This window comes from Etheostoma cragini, chromosome 17 (genome assembly GCF_013103735.1).
Source record: "Etheostoma cragini isolate CJK2018 chromosome 17, CSU_Ecrag_1.0, whole genome shotgun sequence".
Taxonomy (NCBI): domain Eukaryota; kingdom Metazoa; phylum Chordata; class Actinopteri; order Perciformes; family Percidae; genus Etheostoma; species Etheostoma cragini.
The window spans coordinates 20,987,721-20,993,699 of record NC_048423.1 but is presented as its reverse complement, the minus strand read 5'-3'; the positions used below and the strand labels follow the sequence as shown (position 1 = coordinate 20,993,699).

Sequence of the window (5,979 nt, the reverse complement as noted above, 5' to 3'; positions counted from 1 at the left end):
TGAAAACTAAAAACCATACAAGGACATGCAATGTCAATATTTAATTCTAACAGTACATAAATACATAAAATATACAAGCCTTTATGTGAAATTACCAGAAATACTTTTACCTGTGAATGTGGTGACTGTTAGAGCTTATTCATTATTTTATTCCAGTTTAATATTTATAAAAGTTTTAATCCACACAACTAATTAATGTTACTGTTACGACCCTTCCCGTTACTACTATCACCTATCAAACTACAGCAGAAACTAAGTCAACCATAATAACTTGAACCTCTAACTACCAAGTGCTAAAATTTTGTCCATCCTTTCAGCAGAGGAAGCTGAACCAAAATTGATTTTCTGGCATTATTATAATCAAAACATATTTGAGAACTTTGGATGTGGTCAAAGCTGTCTGGTTTCCACATCCAGATGAAATGGCACCAAATACACCGCTCAATACACCAGTCTTCCTTCTGTAGGCTCTATATACCAGGTCTTCCTTCTGGAGGCTCTATAAACCAGGTCTTCCTTCTGGAGGCTCTATACACCAGGTCTTCCTCCTGGAGGCTCTATACACCAGGTCTTCCTTCTGGAGGCTCTATAAACCAGGTCTTCCTCCTGGAGGCTCCATACACCAGGTCTTTCTTCTGGAGGCTCTGCTCATTCAGTTTTCAGATTGGATACCTTTGTAGTTACAGTAAAAGACAAACATGTAGTTAAGGCACGGTAGATAACAATTAATTCTATTAATATGTGAGCTAATTTATGAGACACACACTAAATAATGCATGTAAATTAATAATACCTGCTTGTCTCTAAAAAACTGATCTTCCTCAAAGTGTGAACTGCAGACGGGACTTTTCGTGGTTCCATCTGCTGGTCTCTCTCCTCATGTTCACCAACCATTGTTTCAGCCTGGCATCATCGAAAGGCAGTCTGTTAGGAAAGCAATTCATGTTTCATACATCCCGAAGGTGTATACACTATCAATTTACACTAACAAGGCAGCACATCTGCTGTATGCATCTGTAATGAAAATGATTGAAATGTATATTTAATAGATTAATATAATGTCATACCCCAACGTAACTTTACAATAATGTCTAATTGTTTCATGTGCGCCATTTTATCGATAAGGTCGATATCGATCTTAGGGAACGGTCCCTCCTGGTTATAACGTTCCCTAAACGTTTAGAAAACCAACCAACCGTAACGTTCACCTGCGGTTGCACCGTAATTTCACACAACGTTCCCGCTTGGTTATTTTTGGTTGTTTTTGGTTGTTCCGATTATTTGAATTAGCACAAAGGTTTGCTGTCACTCGATTTAAATTCACCCAAAAAATATTGTACTTATACAATCTAAGTGAAATATACTGCATAGCAAGATCTATTCATTTTATTCGTTTGTGCTTGAATTTATTTTATAACTGTATTAGTTAAAATACTTAAAAAACAAGAATCTATCAATAGAACGATTTTCAAAACTAAGAAAATTCCCTTCTTTAATTTAGTTTGCAAACCGAGCGTTCCACCCCCTACCCAGTAGGGGAGCCTCTGCTCTGAGGAGACCGATTCCGCGTTAAGCGAAGAAGACAAAACCACGCTCAGACCGACCATGCTGCACGACTTGGAAAGCTCACGAAAAGGTAAACGAAGTACTTTACAGTTTAATGATGTTGTGGTTGTAATGGGAGGGTTTGTGGTTTAACATTTAACTATTTCCCTCGTACGGCTTTGTTATATTCCGGTTCGGATCAGGTTGACCAAAAATAAAAGTTTGGCTGAAGTAAACAACTTACTTTAGCTTACGTTTTCTACGTCGTCCGCTATCTTGCTAGCTATGCTAGTCATGCACTGAGCTGCTCCAAATCTTTTCTTTTTAGTAAACTGTTTGTACACAAACCATGTTCTCAAAGCTGAGTTCATGTGTTGAGCCCCAGGCGAGACTTGAAGTAAAGTCTCATGCTGTGTTGAGCCGTCTTAGTGTTTTAAAAATATTGATTTGGATGCTATCATAGAAGGCCCCAAGCCCTCCCATTCAAAAAGGTGAGGCCGGAGTTGGGCTTTAGATGGAGTGATTACGTCTTTCACTTTGCTTGCTGCTTTGCACGACGTCTCTGCGTTGTTCCATTGTATGTTTTGTATCATCGTTTCAACATGCTTGCGTTTTTGTTACAAATAAGGTCATTTTTTCCGGTCCTTTTTTAAAATTAGTTGTAGTGTACAGTACATAAGTAAAGCCAGTACAATCAAAGTCCTTTTTAGGCAGGTCGACCTGCGGCCATCTTGCAGTTCAGGCAGTTATCAGCAAGCTGAGTGAGGGATACAGCAAGGGATGTAATATGTGTATGCTACACAGCTGCAGTACTGGCTTTACTGATTGTCTAAACGTAACAGCATAGGTTCATCTTTTGTGCAATGGCATGTGCAAGAAACCTACTACAAATGAACTATATATTTTAATATAAAATATCCAGTTAAAAAAATATGGCTGTGTACAGGTAACCTATTGCTGCTAAAACTATATGTAAATAATTTTCTCTGAATGGAAATGCTTTTCTTTTCCGTGCTACTGGATCACAGATGTTCTCTTAACATAGATTCCTACGCCAAAGCTGTGGACTGGTGTTGGTGGCTGATGGACACGTCCACCATCGAGACAGAAGAGGAAGCAAGTGTCCAAAAAAGGCAGCGCCGATGCCCAAGGAGGTTCATGACAGATTCTTCAAGCAATGGTACAACCTTAATTATAGACTACATTTTTTTCACATATTTCCAATCACATATTTTGCAATCAGTACAAATGATATGGTCTCTGTATTACAGAAGAATCTGTTGCACGACCAGATAAACTGTCCAGGACGGAGCATGCTTCTGGAAGCCCTGTCTGTAAGTTAAAATGTATGCATGCATTTAAGAAACCAGTCATATTTCTTAACATGGAACCACTGACTGTCAACATGGTGCATATCATGTGATTGTTCTGATGTTTGTCTCTTCCTGTCTTTTTTCAGCTCAGCAGATAACACTTTCTCCACCACCTGCATGTAAGTTTTTTATATATATATATATATATATATATATATATATATTTTGTCTTACTGTCTAATATAACAGAATATGTTCATATTTTGTAATGGCATGTGCAGGCAACCATCAACTTCATCTTATATAATAATCATATGTAATTTATCTGTATATGTATCAACGCCATGCAGGAAACCAGCTGGTTGACCAGAGCAGGATGAGTCTTTAGTGAACCTACCACGGACTGCCACTTCATCTTGGGACCTAGGCTGACAAGAGGTTTTAATTTGACTTATAACTTATCTTCATTTTGACTTCTACTCTAGCGGCCTGCCAGAAAAACTTCCCTGCACTGACTGCTGCAGAAGCGGAGGATTTGATTGGGTAAATTCTGAAGTTTGCCCCACACAGACTGTAAATTGAAGTTCTTCTGCGTCAAGTTAATAAAAAAAAAAACTTTTATCAATGTGTTCATACTTAGTATTACATACTTTTGTTTATTTCTTTATAGGCCAGCTGAGAAGGACTGAGCCGTGAACCCGGAGCCCCTTTTTAATTTTTTATTAACATATTTTTTTTAGTGACTTATTTTGCACACACTTTACAGACACATCTTTATGCATCTTGCACTACACCCTTAACCTTTTTTGTATTTTTTTCAGTTGTTTGAATATTAAAGTCTTGAAATGCTATCAAGTTTGCCTGTTCATTCATTCCTACTAATATAACTTTTGTATGTGTGTATGTGTGTATATACAGTACATACACACAAATGGTATGGGTGTTGGTTTGTTTTAAAGGTTATGGGAAACTAACCTTTTCTTAACGTTCTGGGAACGTTCGTTTATGGTTACAGCAAACGCTCCCTGAAGGTTTTTTTTGGTTGTAGTTTGGTTGTCTGTAGGTTAATTGGAAGGTTTTCTTAACGTTCTGGAAACGTTCGTTTATGTTACAGCGAACGTTCCTCTAACGTTAAGAGACCGTTCCGTAACGTTCGCTGAGGGTTGCAACGCTAAAGGAACGTACCCCTAACGTTCTCTAAAGGTTGCAACGTTAAGGGAACGTTCTCCTAACGTTCGCTAAAGGTTGCAACGTTTTTGGAACGTTCGCCCAACGTTCTCTAAAGGTTGTAACTTTTAGAGAACGTTAGGGGAACGTTCCGAGAACGTTCGCTGTAACCAAAAACGAACGTTCCGGGAACGTTAAGAAGACTTTCCAATTAACCTACAGACAACCAAACTACAACCAAAAAAAACCTTCAGGGAACGTTCCCACAACCAAAAACGAACGTTCCCAGAACGTTCTGGGAACCAAAAATTGTTAGCTGGGGCAGCTTTGTCCGTGTGGTGATAGTGATGCTGTTTGGGTGCGGCCGCGGCGAGGGTGATAGGGTTCGTGCCTGTAACCTCTCGCCCTGAAAGATCCGCAGCCCCGACTGGGGTGGGGTGGGGTGTGGAGGCCTCGCCCTGGCCGTCCTTCGCCCACCTCCAGATAACGTTGCCCAAACTTTCGGGATACATATATTTGAGTCAAAAGCAGGTCTACGTTTGACGTACAAATCCGCCACACGAAACTAAGATGTGAGGGGTTACTTATAAATCACACGCTGTTCCTACAATGATCTCATCCCGTGCTAATAGGGTTTATGAATTCTTGAAAACGTTAAATCAGGCTTTGATTTTAAGCTAACGTTACCATTACATGCGCATCGATTAGCACTAATACCACCTCTTACAGATCAATATATCACAGGCGAGATCACAGGCGAGATCGGTGCATACCTACTGTATTTGACTGTAACATTAATATAATATATTATATATATATTAATATTAAATATATTTTAATACGTTTATACATAGACTGTATGCGTTTATACGGTCTGTGTTTAGCATTATTAGTTAGCCCGCTAGCTTGCTTAGCAAGTTGCAATCTAGAAGCTAGCTAACTGATATTAATTGAGATGCTAACGTTGGCTACCGAAAAACTGTAATAAAACAAAATCTAATTTTACTTACCGGAAAAACTGAACTGCCGATTCCTTTGAGTGTCTTGCCGTGCAACCGAACGCTGAACAAGACATTATTATCCGACCAAAGTGTCACAGCCACAGTGATGAAACGTAGTCAAACGTAGCCAAAATTAAGTTTACGTGCCATGGACCAGCTTTTTAACACTCTGTCATGATTGACAGGCCGAGAACTGTCAATCACATTATAACCACGCCTTAAAACACCCCGGGTTTATTGCCGATTTTAAAATCAACGAGACCGTAATTTAAAGAATGAACATCATTCTGTATTGCAAAAGACTTCAAACTAGCAATCGAGACCACAAACTCATTATGAAGATGTTTACTGAGGTAATAAATAAAGTGAGAAGTGGCTATTTTTCAATAGTCTTCTATTGAAACCAACCTCTTTGGCAACCACGCGTGTCGCCCTCTGCAGGAATTCAGATAGAATGCAGGTTTAAGTTACTTCCGCAGTGGTTGCACTTTTCGAAACCGGATGCTCTGTCCACTTATTTAACGGTCTATGATTACAGTCTAGTCCACCTTAATTAAATGCAGTTCAGTTTGCCAGGTGTATACAACATTTATAACAAATTCATGGAAGTGTTGGTTTGTCAGTCAGCTTAACAGTCACATTTTAAAGCAACAAAACTGATGTTAGATGAACAAACAGATGTTGACAACGTTTTCCTTTGGGGACAAAATAATGAAGTTGTAAAAAAGCAAATAATTGCAATATATCGCAGAATATCGTAATATGTTTAAAATCGAAATAATATCGTATCGTGACCCAAGTATCGTGATAATATCGTATTGTGGTGCCTCTGGTGATTCCCACCCCTAATCCAGTCCATCACTGTCTGGTTTGGATCTGCCACCAAAAACGACAGGAGCAGACTACAACGGACAGTTAGGACTGCAGAAAAGATCATCCATTCATGATTTACA

At 39.0% G+C, this 5,979-nt stretch overlaps 1 long non-coding RNA gene across 1 annotated transcript; it reads right to left on the bottom strand.

Annotated features, from left to right (window-relative positions):
* Positions 1–409: 409 nt before the first annotated feature.
* Positions 410–5,143, bottom strand: LOC117960968. Its single transcript, XR_004660270.1, has 3 exons — positions 5,036–5,143; positions 794–924; positions 410–672 (listed from the first exon to the last, which is right to left on the bottom strand). It is a non-coding gene; the product is annotated as an uncharacterized LOC117960968 (long non-coding RNA).
* Between the last annotated feature and the right edge of the window lie 836 nt (positions 5,144–5,979).